The sequence below is a fragment of the Notothenia rossii genome (genome assembly GCF_949606895.1).
Source record: "Notothenia rossii genome assembly, chromosome: 11".
In the NCBI taxonomy this organism is placed as follows: Eukaryota; Metazoa; Chordata; class Actinopteri; order Perciformes; family Nototheniidae; genus Notothenia; species Notothenia rossii.
In genome coordinates, this window is record NC_136910.1 from 23,675,203 (window position 1) to 23,692,913 (window position 17,711).

At 39.4% G+C, this 17,711-nt stretch overlaps 1 protein-coding gene across 9 annotated transcripts in view; it reads right to left on the bottom strand.

Annotated features, from left to right (window-relative positions):
- The window catches only part of rbfox3a (RNA binding fox-1 homolog 3a), an 836,552-nt gene that overhangs the window by 63,898 nt on the left and 754,943 nt on the right, over window positions 1-17,711 (bottom strand). The window lies entirely within an intron of this gene.

Genomic DNA, 17,711 nt, shown 5'->3' on the forward strand with positions numbered 1-17,711 from the left:
GGTTGAAGAGTGAGTGTTACATAGTGATGTCACTTTGTTACTGAAGTAAATAAAGGAGTCTAATGTAGGTGTTTTAGCTTTTAGCGCATTTTAGCCTTTGCAGACCATTTACATGCATAACAACACATTACAGGAAAGGGTAAACCCCGAAAAGTATAATTGGGCCCTTTTAACTGCAATGTCCTCTTAGCTGTAAAACTGTTAAATTCTTTACTGTGGGACAAATACAAATGTTCTCACTCATACATTAAACATGGCAAACACTAAAGCATCTGCTGTGGGGGAAGTTCTCTTTTTAAGCCTTATGATGTGCTTGACTCTACAGTAGAGATATGGGAATACAAGTAAATAGGGTCAGACCTGTACAGTATATTAGGGTGATTTATTGGCCTCTTATCCCAAATGGCCAGTCAGCGTGGTCTACGTGACACTATAAAGATAACTCTCTAACACAGCATTTTCCCTTTGGATCTTGTGTTGTTTCCTTCATATCAGATGTTAAACTAACTGTACGTTTTACATATCAAGTAGCCAAACATGGGGGTGGACCCCTTGATTTACAGTTTTTTACAGACAAAGCACAGTGCATTGGTAAATAGAATAGGAAATGCATGTAAAGTATACGACAAATAAGTCAAGGCCATTTTATTTAGGAAGAAAATCAATCTAGTTTTTCCTTTCTGTTTCTAAATAAAGACCCACACAGACACCGAGATCTGCTTCTGTATTAACGACAATAACGCTAAGAATTAGATTCATTTTTTCTGGCTTCAGACTAAATAAATATCAGTATCAAAAGCCGAGATGATTGGACGCTTAGGTGGAGCTTTGAATGAACTCATGTCTGTGTGAAGCTGCACTAACCTTGCATGCAGTATGGTAATGCTCAGCCTTGTGCTTCCCATAACTAGACCTTGAATCAAGTCGTTTATTTCAATAAATAAATAAACATGGAGCAGGCAGCAGAGCAAAGGCAAGGTCACAACACTAACCCTGAAGATGAAGTAAGTCCACCAAAAAAACACGGATGTTGCATATACATACTGTATAGAACTACACGCTGTAAATTGCACTCTAATCAGAGTTAAAGAAAGTGGCCTCAAAAAGAAGTAACTTAATAAAGACTGTTGTTTTTATATCAATGCAAATGTCAAAATGAGGTGAAGAAAATATGGAAATTAGAATTAATACATTATTTAATAGCTTGTGTCTTTGTTTATGTGGCTAGTATCGGAGTTGAGGGATGTAGAGGGCACCACTCAGAGTTACTTTTTATGTGTGTGTGTGTGTGTGTGGGGTATGTGTGACTGTGTTTGTGTCACAAGAGAAAGACAAAGTGGACAGGGCTTGATCCTAGAGGTTTCTCAATACTCTAATTTCCCCTCCTCGACTCCTCGGTCCTCCGGTAGTGACCCGGAAATGACTTTCAGCGCGCCATGTTGAAGGACATCTAATTTCTCTAAATGCACATCGATGACCGAGCATCGAGCATCGAGGAGGCTCTCTGGAGGAGCTATGATCGAGGATACACTGATGGTTCCTCCACGGATGCATTTCCGGGAACGGTGGAGGCTTGACGCACGGCCGGGCTGATCTCAGCCAATGACAGCTCTGCATGCATCCCCTGGATATTATTTTAGAAACTGCTTTCATCGCGACGCGATGTTTCCAGAGAGAACAGCTGTGAGGTCAGTGCAGAAAGCAGAACAGTGTGTATAATATATATTAGTCAGTATAACAGGCCCACATTACTCTCTGTATTTATTTGCTTTAGTTTAGTAGATAACTACAAACAAAGAGTCAATGTTTTTCTAAGACCATTAAGTGCTTCACATAATAAAATACACAACGACAGCCTGATTATATGCTTTAGGGAGCTGTAGGTGTGTGTGGTACAGTGTGTAGGTGTGTGTGTGTGTGTGGTACGGTGTGTGTGTGTTTGTGTGTGTGTGTGTGTGTGTGTGTGTGTGTGTGTTTGGTACAGTGTGTAGGTGTGTGTGTGGTACAGTGTGTAGGTGTGTGTGTGGTACAGTGTGTAGGTGTGTGTGTGGTACAGTGTGTAGGTGTGTGTGTGTGGTACAGTATGTAGGTGTGTGTTTGTGGTGTGTAGGTGTGTGTTGTACAGTGTGTAGGTTTGTGTGTTGTACAGTGTGTGCGTAGATGTGGCGGACAGACGGGTCTCAGTTGGTTTGGTGTCCTCTGCTTACTTTTAATACTTGTAAATACAACTTTTGGCCCGTAATTTCAATTCCCCATTTCAGCGACCAGAGAGAGTGCTCTCATACGTTTGATTCTAAAATTGTATATATTTATATAAATATATTTGTGTGTGTGTATCCTCATCTGTAGCCTGTTATTGTCTCATTATACCGCACTGTCAAGCAATTCAAAGTTAATATATAAGTGGTCATGAACACATCTGTCCATCACACAGAGTGCTGCTGTGCCTCCTGTCATCATTAATGGACGTCTCTTTAAAATGACCGCTCAGAGGAGAGGAGCTCTCATTTGTCTAACCGCCTGCTGCTTCCCCTCCTCTCTCCTCGGTTCCCCTCCTCAGTCCTCCGCTTGCATCTCCTGTGGGCGGGACTAACTCTCGAGGATAGGAGTCGAGGAGGGGAAATTAGAGTATTGAGAAACCTCTAATGTGAAAAGGGTTGTGAACTACACACACTCCATTTTAAATAGAACTTTTTGGAAAAAAGAAGTCGAAAGGCCTTAACATATCAGTCAAAGTTGATGAAAATTAAAAATATATCAAGAATCAAACTGGCTTTTTCTTTTTTTTGTATTACCATCTGGCAAAACAAGTATGCATGATATATTTTTGGATATTAAATATGCTGTATATTTGACTAACCCTAACCCTTCTAAACTTTTTAATTTAGAAAATTGTGTATGAATGTCATGTTCCATTAAACTGACAGCTCAGTGGATCTGTAGACTTTGTGCTTTTAGAGAGGACTTTCATTTTCTTCTGAAAGAGAGTTTTATGACATTTCACGAGTTTAGTCCTCATAGGAGGACCACCAGCTGTTTTATGCTCAAGTGTATAAAATACCTTTTTGTTCACAATATCCACATTTTATTGATAGGAGTAAAATTAAAATAAAAGAGATTTCATGTACCATCAATTGAATTTCTAAAATTATATTTACATTAGGCATCACTGCACTAGTATTGAAAGTCGTACAACTTTTATTTTCCTTTTTTTTATGTTAAGGGACTGCATAACCTTTTAACTAATTGTATTCCTCTGATGGATTCGTTAAACATAATGCAAACTAAACAAGAATGTTTCTAGTGTGGCCATAAAGGCACCTGTGTCTGTGCATGTGTGTGTGTGTGTGTGTGTGTGTGTGTGTGTGTGTGTGTGTGTGTGTGTGTGTGTGTGTGTGTGTATGTGTGTGTGTGTGTGTGTTTGTGTGTGTGTGTGTGTGTGTGTGTGTGTGTGTGTGTGTGTGTGTGTGTGTGTGTGTGTGTGTGTGCGTGGGAATGCATTCAATCAGTGGGTGTGTCCTTCAGATCAGATCATTAAGAATGTGGGCAAATGAAAGTGCTCCTCCACTCAGCCTAATGAGTGGGATGAAAGCTACCCTTAATTGTTGTCCACAATGGCTGCGTTATTTCATTAGAACGAATTACCCTGTCAGCCATGCCAGCAGCAAGGCATGGCCACACACGCACGCACGCACGCACGCACGCACGCACACACACACACACACACACACACACACACACACACACACACACACACACACACACACACACACACACACACACACACACACACACACACACACACACACACACACACACACACACACACACACACACACACACACACACACACACACACACACACACACACACACACACACACACACACACACATACAAATACAGCCCTGGTTAGCACAAATTCAATAGGGCTGATCAATGAGCTGATGAACAAGAAACAAGGAGGTGATATAGTGCTGTGGAATGCGTTCACGTTTTTTTGCCCTCTGTAGTGTGATCAAAATAGTGTCACAGTCTATAAAAAGAACTGGAAAGTTATAGCTGGAAAGTTATACTTATATCATTTTTTATTTATTACTTTATTAAGATTCATATTGCTGACATTTATTTTGTTAGAAAAACATAAATATCGTAATTTTCAAGCAGATTAGCTACATTTCTGCACAAATTATTTTATTTACTCAATGTTTCCCCAAACTATAATAGTTTATGGTTTATTTAATCGTGAACATTTAAAGTTGTATGGACATATTCAATATTCCAATCTTTAGGCTTTAGTCACTTGAAAGGGGCCGTATTAAGCCTTTTGCTGTTTTCCTTCTCCTGTAGTGTGTTCTATAGGTTTTAGTGCATGTAAACGGTCTGCAAAGGCTAACATCCAGGGCCAGTTCTAGTCAATTTGATGCCCTAGCGAGATTTTAGAAAAATGCTTCAATCTGGTGCACTTTGAGCACACAATTACTCGAGACTAGATCTAGGGGGTACAACTCTAAACACCCATATGAAAAAGATTGGTTTTAATAATCAAATAAGAATGTGAACATAACCAATAATAATAATATAAGCTAGCACCAGATGCTAATAACAACAACAGCGCCGGTACCGGTGCACCCTCTCTCTCTCTCCCTCTCTCTCTCCATCGCTCGCACGCTTACTCACACTTTGGCTGTGAGCTGCGGGCGCCTTATAAGCCAACATCCCCCACTTTCATCACTTACAGCGGCCATCGTACAGGGTAAATGAAACGTGTAACCGGCGTGAAAAGGGTGTTACATTTACTTAATTATGAATGTTGTTACATCAAGGCTGAAAATTAGGATGAGCGCCAACGGTCAAACTTTTTCTTTTTCTCCCAGAGCTACCAGATCTGGCGCCCCAGAGTGAGTTTTTTATTTATTTATTAGATACATACTCCCACATTGTCCATTGAATATAATTGCATTATATCTTTACCCCAATCCCAGTTATTTGTCTACTTTCTCTTTCCTCCATCTCTATATCAGTTTTTGCTGTGTGAAGGCAGTTGTCTCCATTAGTCCAAATTAGAGCCATTTCCCTGGGAACCATCAGCCTCTGAGCATTGTGGTGCCCACACAGAGGAAGGCTGCATAGCTATTCTGTGATGTGTGTATTCATCAGAATGAAACTGTATGTGTTGCATGCAGAAACAAATATGTAACCCCTAATAATGATAATAATCATAATAAGCTCTTAACTTCCAAGGGGATTCAGAGAGAACAAAAGCACAAATTTACAAAACAGATGTATAAACAGATTTATAGTTGGTTAGCCATTGTTTCAATCGTGATGAAACCTGATGAGGCCGATTAGTTTCCACGTGAATAATATTAAGTAATTTTTCTCCCAATCTTTTAATATTCTTGTTGTTTATTTACTCAGCAATATTTAAAGTTGTAAAGATATATTCAAAAATGATTTTACTTATGTAAAGATATAGACTCCATTTGAAAATACTATACAAGATCTTATATATATATATATATATATATATATATATATATATATATATATGTGCAAGTAAAAGTAGTCACTATGCATTCAGAATTGGACCTGTAAGTGTCATGTTATAATGTATAATACATATATTATTTTTAATTATGCTTTAACATGTGAGTTGCATGTTAAACCTCTGAGGCCCACACAGGAAGCTGTGTTTTGCCTTATAAATTGTCTTTACAGTATAATCCAGTGTTACACATCCCAGAAATCAGCACAAACTCAGCTAATGATATATGTCACTCATTTTCATTTCATTTCATTTTTATTTGTTCCGCTCATGGTACGCAAAACATGTCTCTAAAAACACACCATTGAGCGAATAGGAGCAGGGAGAAGAAAAAAATCTTAGAAGACCTGCCCCTTTCTAAAAAAAACAAGATAAATAGAAATAGATGGTCTGCCCTTCATAATAATATTTTTTTTTCACAGCCAAACATAACAGTATCTTAGGATACTGAGAGAAACACAAAAAATACTTATTTCCCACTTGACGGTTAACGGAAAGAAACAAAACAACAACAAAAAACAACAACACCAAAACACCATATGTATAAGTAAAAGGAAAAGGAAAAGGAAAAGGAAAAGTGCAACACTCTCATCTGCGTCCTACTGGAGACTTATATACTGTACACTATAATAGGGGATATTTGCCCATAAATAAAAAAGGAACCAAAAATGGAGCTTGAATTCTTTACTTATTTCATTAAAAATAACTGCTAACCATAACATTGAAAGAAACATTCAACACAGAAAAGTGAACATATTTATTATCATTGTATCAGAACTGATTAGAAGATCCTATCTTCTTCTGTTCATTAGTTATGCCCACTCTTTTGGGCAGTGTCCATTGGCGTTCTTTTGCCAGGAATTGTCATTTTTTGTCCTGCCAATTTTGAAGACTACACATGATATATATCATGTCCACAATCACACATGGCATGCTGAGCAGATTCGTCTGAATTTTCATCAACATCGTCCCCTTGAAAAATCAGCTCCAAAGCCTCAGCTGTAGTAAACGTCCTTGCCATACCTCAGTTTACTTTTAAAACACTAAAAGAACGTTTTCCAACTTCTATTTTGTTTTCTCGGTTGGAATTATACCGGCTCTCGTTTTAGTACACAAAACAACGGAACTGATTGGTACCTCTCTGAATCAGACTCTTGATTGGCTGTGACTGCATCCACTCAGAGTGTCCGATTCAGAAACGTGAATCTTACACTCTTTATGTCACACACAAAGATGGTGGATGAGAATAGATCCATAAAACAGAAAACGATAAGCAATGCTCCAGAATCAAGGTGAAACTATCTGCATCTTTGAAAGCTTTACGCACATTAGTTTCACCGAAATAAGTAAACGGCTCTTAACGAAAAACTTAATAGAGTTGTTTAGTGCCGTTTCTGTAGTTTAACCTGTTAAGCCCAGAACCTGTTTATCAGGTCTCAGGCTCGAAAATGACATGCCCAGAACAAATGACTATATCTTCACTTCTAAAAGGGAGTACATTAACAATATTTTTTTCTAAAAGTAATGATACATCTGTGAGTTGGATGTGGAAAAGTCAGAATCAATATAGATGTTTTTATTTTAAAGTAAATTCAGATTGAACAACGTTCTGTCCAAAAAAAAAACATTACTTATAGTGAAAACCACCCTTGAATGATGGGATAGTAGACTAAAAGCTTTAGGAATCCAAACTATAACATATAATAAGTACCCTGTATCAAGATTGATGCAAAACAAGTGACATTTGACCTTTTTAGAGAGGTTTAGAACAAAGAACCCACCTCTGGGGTCATTTGGTGTATTTGCCGTTTCTCTGGAACCCATAGGTCGATTTTGGCGATTGACACCTCTTTTTAACCGTTAGAGCCAATCGAAACGAGGGGAAGTTCCTAAATTCATCTAAACATTACCATTGAGGATTGAGAGTGATGCGCACGCAGTTTTCCCAAAACCGGAAGCTCCGTCACACTCTATATCATGGGTCGGCAATAGGCGGCCCGCGCAGGCCATTGGTTGCACGCCAGCAATAATATGTGGCAAGGAAAATTATTTTGAGAATAAAAATAAAAGATTATTTTGAGATTCTTTTTAAAATATCGGACCGACAGTCACACATAGGCTTTAATGTCCGAATAGAGAATCTACCTACACCTGAAGAATGCTTATTGTACTTTTATCCATGTTGAGAGTGAATGACACACAGCACAGGCACAATCTGGCAGCGGGGTGCACTGACACTGATAGTGGATCAATAAGTAGGTGGACAGCGCGTGGTGCTGAAATATGCGGTTTGAAAAAAATAACATCAGCTCACTAAATCATTCAAACGTAATGTTTACTTAGCCTATATGTGAACAGTAACAAAGTTCAGTCAAAACATTGACAACAAAATCGGAGAAGCCGCTTGATCATGGAGGGCGAGGGGTGGTGGTGCATATGCTGCCACCCCAGTTGGCAGCTTTGTTTTGAAAGAAAAGTTTTGGCTCATCGGATATTTATGAGAGAAAATCCCTAATGTCCGAGTGCAAGTGAATGCAGCACAAGACGCGAGCCTTGTAACCCCTCCCCCGGCCCTGGCGCGAGCATGGAAATGTGATTGTCATTTGAACGGGACGGCGCAAAACGAGAAGCATTCGGTCTGCAATGACAGAGAAGATACTGTCAAGTTTGGCTGTACTCAACATTGATTCAAAACGCACTAAAGCTTTGGATCTTAATAAGCTTGTGAGCAGTGGCGGACTGGCCATCTGTAGCATCTAGAAAATCACAGAATGACATTGCAACGTAAAAAAGTTCAGTATGAAGGCTAAATGTAGTGGATAAGTAACAATAAAGTAAAAATATAATTAAAAATACACATTCCTGCCAAAGGTGTCACAATAATCCACTTGTCCACAGGAGGCGATATTGCAGCAGAAATGGCAGTTTATGCCAGACAAGGCATAGAATAGTAGGAATACAAGCTTGTAATGTATGGATAAAGACCATAGACTGTATATATAAATGGACGTAGGGTCCGTGACGTCACCCATAGGATTCTGCATAGTTGCAGAGAAGCCCTTAGTAGGCGGAGTCGGCCACTAACGGCTCGACACTGACGTCAGAGTTCAACTCCCGCCTACTCCAGCCTGCTCCAAATAAGGGCAAAGAGGCGGAGCCGAGGCGGGACCTGCTGCCACCGAGCTGAAAGTTCCAGAGCTAGCTGAAGCTACCAAGCTAAGCTAACATGCTCCCCATCTGCACACTGCCATGGCATTTTACGTTTCTAAGGTAAGCGGACATGAAACTATTCAACAAAACTATAAATAATAATCTAAGTTATTGAGTTTTTAGCATAATACTTCAGAATCTTAAAATCCCTTAACGTTTGTATGCAATTGTGCTAAATTCAACACTGGAATCCAGCACATATTAATGTTTGCATGACATTAGTTATTTATATTTTGATATCACTTAATTATACGTTTAATACATTTAAGTCAAGCTAAGGTACATGTGATGGTAGCTAGTTAGTGCTCTTACCTGTGAGGCCTCCTCCAAACAGCATAATAACCAGACTGTATCATTAAAACTAAGTACCAGTTCTAGATCCTTGACTTTAGACAAACAATTCAAAAGACAACATGTATTTAAAGACATATCTTTATTTGAATGTGCCTCTTAACCTGATATATTAGTTATACAGTAATAGTTTTGACAATCTAAAAAAACTGAGCAACTCAACTGTCAACTTTATGTTTCTTATTGTCTAAAGCATTTATTATTTTCCTTTTCCCCCTCTCATATTCAGTGTGGACGGATTGAGACAGCGTAGTGTCCAGAAAGCTGCAGAGACTTCAGGGAGAAACCTCCGTGTGATGGACGTCCTGTCTGTTGGTTTGGAGAGGACTGATGGAGGAGCCCATGCTGGGCAAAGCTGATACCAACTGCACAGGCCTAGTCTGTCACTTTATTTGACTAAATGTGTTTACTTATACATTTAATAGGTTTACACCTTCTGTCCATATGTGCTTTTTATTTAAAACATGTTTGATTAACTTTTGGTTCACATTTCAATAAATTGTATTTGTATTTGCACTCCTTTTTACCATTATTCTTACTGAAAATGTTAGATTACACATTCACATCTGACTGAAGATTGGCCCTATTTATTTGTGACGTTGCAAACTCTGCGGTACAAGGCACAAGTGATGTGAAGCATAAAGCGAGGCAAATACAAATAATCAGCTGATGGAGTGTAGATGTGGAAATAGGTGCATTCGATCAGCTGACTGTTTTTACAATAAAAGTAGTTGCTTAGTGTACTGGTCTTAAAATCTCATAGCATCAGCTTTTAATTTTCCTCTTGGAGGTTCTTCTTGACCCTCAGAGAAGGAGAACATGTTGTGTCTTTCAGGCATGTCCTTTCCTAACAAAAATTACACCAAACATAAAACATATTATTGCAGAACAAGTGTGTTATTTATGAAAGCGGTGTGTTTGTGTGTTTAGGGGCTGTAGATATAATTATTTTGTAATTGTAATCTTTTTTTTTATTTCAACAGTGAGCTACAATCAGATTATGAATGAACAGTAGGAAGTTCATCAACATTGAAATATATGTTATTATCAAAATAATATTTAACTGTTATAAAAATGTAGTGCAACTGTAGAAGCTTGCTCTGTTGTCTCACTGAAAGAATAACTTTTACAGACAATATTGAGAGATAAATAGTAGCAGTTTTCACTGTGTTAAATATCTTTGCCTTCAATACATTAAATTAGAAAGCTGACAAAATCACATTGCTTGTTAACATCTAAATGTAACTTTTTGCATGGAAAAAACCCTCAAATTAACTGATGTGTAGGTGATCTAGTATTGTTTAATGGAATGTATATCAGTGTATTAAAGTTAATACTTCATTCATTTAAACCAATATCTTTCTTGATTCTTCGACAGTATGAAAAATAGAGTCTTTATACCTGTGCTGAAGTTCACTGCTGTGAGGAGTCCAGTTATGTCTCTTAATCTCTGGTCCAGCCTGTCTGCATCACCTGGACACCTTAAACAAACAGATATACTGTATATGTAAAGTACCATGTGTACAAACAATATAACTGATTCTCTTCTGTTGAACATGTTGGATTGTGTATTGTCCGAGTCAGGGTCCTTTTTATTATACTGTAACTTTGGAAGTTGTGTTACCAATGCTTACTGTTTATTTGATACCCATTTGGTAATGCAATTAATAAAAACAACAAGGTTTGGGTTCGTTCTTCAGATGAGTGTGACGTTAACGTGTAAGCTCAATAATGAACTCCAGCCCAACCAACCATATTGTAATATCTAAGTAATCATCATGAAATAGGACATTAATAATTGCAATATACACACATCTTATTGTGAGGTTGATTTCACATACACTACTACTTCGACGTTAGCTTGTCTACATACTTGAGCATAGCCAATTTAAATTAACCTTAGTGATGCATACAGTTCCTACCTACATAATAAAATATCTATCTAAGTAACAAGGATGACCTTATTTTATCAACCTCAAACAGAAGCTGTTTGTTCAACAGTATTATCCCACTTAACACTTCTCTATTTCGTTTTAACCTTTATATATACAGTCTATGATTTTAACTTGGAGGCTACGATTAGCATCGTTAGCACCGATGTAGCTACCACTTGCTTAGCCTTAACATTCATTACGTCGATTAAAATCATTAACACATAAATAAAGCACTCGAATTTCACTTACCGCAAAACCGCATTCATGCACCGTCTGTTTTAACCGCAGAGCGAGTCACAATAGCCCGATATATAAGCATGAAGAACAAACAAACACGGCCGGCTTCAAGTTGTGTTTCCTGGATGAACTGACCAGGCAGAGTCCCTGTAGCTAGCTTCACGGAGCAGCTAGCAGAGAGACAAGAAGCTAGCAGTAGCAGTCACTTGACAGAGCGGTCACTCAATGTGACCACGCCCTAATTTATGCAAAAACTTTAAGACCTAATATAAATAAAAGGGTCGTGTTAGAAAACAATTCACTCACAGATTCATAATCATGAAGGTGGAATCTAACTATATCGATAATAAAATGTATGGAGCCAGGGATAGAAACATGTTTTTTTCTGCTGTAAAATTGGGCATTTTAACATGGAAATTGCTCCTTTCTGCAGCCATCGCCTATCGGCCAATATATGTACTGCAGTATGTAGCACTTCCGTATTGGCGTCCCGGCTCTTCCCCAGATTTTGCCGCTTGATCAAGACCCTAGGAAGTGTGCCGGCTGCCGGCACTGAAGCAAATGTTTGTTGTGGCAAAACATTAGTACTGTATTTCTGATCTAGTCCAGGACGTCATTTGTACCCAACAATACTTTTTCCCATTGACTCCTGTTGGGAAAGAAGTATCTGTCAATCAGCGTTGAAAAAGATTGGTAAAATGTGCTAAAAGCCAAATCAAGGTTATTCCTCCTCCATTCATTTGACTGAGCCAAGGCCTGCAGATTGGAGGCGGGGTTTAAGAAAACTCAAGTGCACATGCTCTGTGGGCCCAATAATACCCCTTTCTGAATCTACAGTTGCCTCATTTTGGGATTCATGCGCCACTTAGGAACTTTCATAGGAAGTAACAGGGCCCCGCCTCCAACGCTCTTTCCAGTTCCCTTCATACCTCTATGGGATGGACGTAGAGCAGATATCAAACGTTTACAAAATGTGTTGTGTTTATGGGTTTCATTAGTAAAGAAAAGCATTCAGAGCCCAAGAATACATAAAATGATTTTTTACAAACCCTGAACGTAAACAGAACTTCAGTTTGTTTACATGAAGTAAATAAATAAGTAACATGCTTAGTAACTTTTCACCACTCTGCAAAAAACAGGGTTGTGAGGAAGAAAGTCTGTGGTAAATAACAACTCATTTGTATCGAAACACACAGATTAAACACTTGGACCAGGGGAATGTGTAAAGCTGTTTTACTTTGATGATTGTTTGCATATTTGATTAATCTCCTGGTGGTTAAGGCACCAAAAATCTCAAAATTGATGACATAACCCAAAATTACCATCCTCCCCTGCTGTGCCTTGACTTAATGGTAAACAGAGAGATAACTTCTATTACTGTTCCTCTCCAGCTTAAACACTAATTATCTTAATCAAGGCAAACTCAGCGGCACCACTGGGGGACGCAACAATGGCAAAGCTCAGGCTCTCCAACACCCCGCTCAGTGCAAAATGGCTCCATATCTACACTGATATGTTGATGTAAATTAGCAGATTTTTTGATTATAATTACGTTTTACGTCCTCTGAGGCAGGGTCGGTTTGAGTGGAGCCTTATGGAATAATTGGGGAGGCAAATGAGAGAGAAGACATGAGCAGGACACATTACAAATAATTCCCTTGCTGGGAACGCTGGGCTACCTGTGCTGCTGGAAACCTCCAGAACAGGTGATTAGGCGAGAGTAGGTGTCATTAAAACTCCATTAGCACAAACCCAACCCCCGGTGCTAACCGCAAACACACACGCGCATGGTCTACTTCAGCAGTGTGTGTGTGTGGGTGTGACAAGCAGGTGTATGTGTGCTGAGTATCTAATGACTCATTTAGGACCCCTACCTCTGGGAATGTGACAGTAAGGACCCTCTTGCGGCTGGCTCGCTAAGTGCCTGCTTATTAATTAAACACAGCTGAGGCTCATGGGATGGCTACAGTCCTGCATATCAGGTTGTCAAGTTTCACTCTGTGTGAGGCTAAATGAACAGGTTTCCTGTGCAAGTGCAGGCCAGCTGGATCCTGGATGTATACAGAAAACTGGATACAGGGTTGGGGTGGGGCCCTGTTCATTACTATGGAAGTTGCTCAGTGGCGCATAAAGCCAATGTGGGTAACATAAATGAACAGATCTTCCCCAGGATCTTCCATCTTTCAGATTTGGCAGGTAGGTTACGCATCCATTGGGCCAATAGAGCATGCGCACTTGTGTTTTCCTTGCCCCACCATCAATCACGTAGGTCTTAGCTTAGTCAAATTACTGGATTTGGCTTTTATTGCATTTTACAACTTTTCGATGGTAATGATTAAAATAAGGGCTATTCAAGTGAGATCGCGGATACAACAGACAGAAATTAGCTTTCTATGGAGGGTGGCTGGCATGTCCCTTAGGGATGAGATGAGAAGTTCACTCATTTGGGAGGGTCTTATATTAGAGCAGCCGCTTCTTTGTGTATAAAGGAGCCAGTTGAGGTAGTTTGGGCACCTAGTAGGGGTGCCACCAGGCCGCCTTGCTTTGCAAACCCAGGAACAGGTGGAGGGATTTTATCTTTATGATGGCCTGGGAACACTTCGGAATCCCCCAGTCAGAGCTGGTTGATGTGGCCACGAAAAGGGAAGTTTGGGACCCTCTTCTGAAACTGCTTCCATGGCGATAAGCGGTTGTATGGACGGATGGATGGATGGCCATTCAGGTAGTTGATTTACATAATAAAAAAAACGTCTCTTTCCAACGTCTCTTTACCATTTGAAGTCAATGGGAAAAAAGCAATTATGGGGACTAAATGACCTTAAGGAAGTGTAGTACTACTCTGGCCATGAACAAAGATGTACCACAACGTGTAGCTTACTTGGGGCCTTGGGGCTTGAGCTGGATCCATTGGCAGACATTTTGGTTCAATGAATCAGAAATTGCTTCAAGAAATGCATAAAAAGGCCAACATATACTCAGGTGATGACATGCTGTCAGACTTGATTTGCTTCACTTCTCTTTGAGGGATATAGAAATCCCCTAAGTCTTTAGGTTAGTGTGCAGTGTATGTAGAGAGTTTTCAGTCCGGGAAATAATTTGAAGTGCAGCCCTAGATTACAGATTTCAGCCACATCTTGAGTATGAGAGAATTGAATCAGTGAAGTGGTGCTGTGAGTGCCAATTATCATTCTACCATTAAAACCCTCTTCCCCGGCCTAGTAATTTCCCTCCAAATGTGTTGTTCTAATTATGAATTAAATTCAAATAAGCTTGGGTAATGAACCCAGTTTTATTCCTTTACGAGGCCATACCCTGCGAGTGCCTGCATTGCTGCAGTCGTACACAAAAATCTGGCTTTATTCCTGTCCTGAGCTGGACTTTTAGAAGTGTTTGAAGGAGTATCACTGTGCATTATTATGTAATTCTCAGAGATAGACCTCCAGCTTGTGGCGGCATCACCTTTGATTGAACTTCTTTATATGGCTTTGTTTAATGCATTCGTATTGCTTTTCTATTACGGCTTTTGCTGAAATGACACAGAATTCCATTTGCTGTAATGCTCTAGCTATTGCCTTTGTTTGCATTGTGGTGGTAGTCTAGCAGAACCATAATGGGAGATTGAGCCAGTTGCTCACAAGTCTCATTTGAGGTGAATGGGGTACAGTGTCACTGGAGCCCTATTGTGGCAAATCTGGATGTGGTATCTGAAATGCAATGCCAACAACCATTAATCCTCAAAGTTGGACCATTAAAAGACAGAAAAGAGAAAAGTTGGTTATGAGAGTGTAAACTACTTGTGCCTGTTTGTCTTTTACGTTCTTTGCTATAGCAGAAAACAGTGATAACTGCTATGTGAGAAAAAACAGCGGTTTGAGAGTTGCTGGGTCAGAATTTGATTACAAACTTTTCTAGAAAGCCTAAAATATTGATAGGTCTCCAAAGAAATATAGGTTAACTATTCTTTTACAATGTAAATAAAAATAAACTGACTCACTATACTGAAGTTATTTTTGCTGCCAGCAAAATTCCATGAAATCAGTTGAAACTATATCATTTTAAGACCTTTGACAAAAATGACTAACTCTTATTTCATTGTTTTGATGCAGATGAGTAGAGGGTCTTTAAAAAGGCAGTCTTTGCTTTATTTATAGTTGTGTGGATAATTTCTAGCTTTGATAGTAGTATTATACACATCAAGTTAGTTGCTGAGATCTGGGAGCGTTGTCAGAACGATGAACACACAAAGCGTCACGGGTTATAGAGAAGGAAGGACCCAAATGAATGAGACAGGAAGAATTAACAAAAAATACCAAAAAAGAACAGGACAGAACTACACGTTGCAAGAATCTGACAAAGATTAAGCAGGACTCAAACAGAATCTGAACCAATGAGAGGGTGAAGTGCTCAGGTGATTGCAGGGCTAAAGGGGAGCAGGTGAAACTAAGGCCAGGACACATAATCAAACAGGCGGGAAAACACACAAAGACAGGAAGTAGAAGCAGACATGACACAGATGGAGGGAAACCTCTCAATAAAACAGGAGACCAGTAAAAAGCATCTTACAATGATCTTACATGATAAGAATATCCTCAACTTCAAAATGGCTACTTACAGTTGTAAGCTTTTGATAAGGTGAATGTGCATTCATTATCCCTGAGTATCTAACCTTGTTCAGCTGCTTTCACTTGAATGTTTTGACATTTTAATTGCACAAAAGTACATGTCTAAAAGGGTATTTAGTTATAGAATATTACTTTTTAATCTTCACTTTTACTGATAGAAAAGATGGGGAAAACTATTAAATAACCCTAAATTGTGAAAAAACTGAATCATCATTAGGTTGAACGGCAAGTATGTTGTATTCATTGTCATAAAACTGTGAATATCAATTGTTTGCTATGTTTGCTGTTTAATAGAGCAGCATGAAGGATAAATGTTTACTTGTTTTGATGGAAAGGTTTCCTGGCCCAGGGATTTGGATGCTCAGTCTTTGTGATGGTGCTGTTAACAGGACTGGATGACCTCTTAGAACCACTGATTGAAGTGAGAGCTACCGGATTGTCTGTCTCTTCTAATTCCTTTCTCCTGCTTCCCTATCCGTCTGTTTCTTTCTTTCTCACAATCTGTACTTCACCTCTACCTGATGATGTCACTGGGTAATTGTGGTGCAGTGTCCTGTGCCCTGGAGACCTCACTAAATGACTGTTGGGAAAAAGTTTCACGCCTTTGCAGGAATACACACGCTAAAACACAAATCTAAACACATGCACACATAGCTCACTCATAACTGGAGCTGTCACCCTATACTTAATTAGGATAAACTCCCTTTTAACCTCGCTAAGGAATCCAATTAATTATGTCTCCACTGATGGGTCAAATCGAGAGCTGTGAGGCTGGAAAAGGCGAGGAGGTCATCCCCCTCCTTCTGAAACAAGGTGACTGCAGGAGCAGATGTTCCACTCCATTAGAGGAATTGGGAAGGTGGGTGGTGGTGTTCAAGGGGGGTAAATCTCCAGTCTTATTATGGTATATTAAATGTTAATGCTGGATGTGTGACAGGTAATCTATCCTCAGTAATGTGAAATTGTGTTAGTGTTTACATGCATGTATATGTAAACTTCACCTGGGTGCTCTTTCTCTGTCTCTCACACACACGCATACTGGTGTTTATCTGAATCGGGAACCACATTTCTGTATGGGGACCAAGGTTTTGAGGTATGCAAATATCAAGTTCACTTGCACTTGCTTTACACACACACACACACACACACACGCACACGCACACACACACACACACACACACACACACACACACACACACACACACACACACACACACACACACACACACACACACACGAACACACACACACACACACACACACACACACAAACACACAAACACAAACACACACACACACACACACACACGGAGGTAAAGGTGTGAATTATTTACAGCTTCACAGAGCTGAATGGAGACAATTCTAGTTGCTGTTCTAGACTCAAGCACATCATGTTCTACTCAATGAAGGGGCCAGTTTTATGAATGAGTTATATTTAAAGTTTTGTGCATGGCTAATTTTGGCTCTTTTGTTTGCGTCATTGATGCTTTGCAAGCACATTTTTTGCTAAATCTGCTGAAAATGCTCATGAAAGCATTTCACAAGCCCCGTCGTTGGTCTACCCTGATGTTCTGATTCCAACACTGACTCCCCGTTCTCCTCTGTGATGAGCTGCAGAGCTGTTTATGGGAGGTGAGGATTTAAAGACACTGTGATAAATTCTCTGAATTCAGCAACAATTAATCGATTTGAGTTGGCTGATTGATAAATAAGTGATTGGTTCTTGGGAAAGGAGACAGTGAGAAGAGAAAATGATGAACTGTGTCGAAGGTTGAATACCTAAGTAAATTATTGCCTAACATACATGATA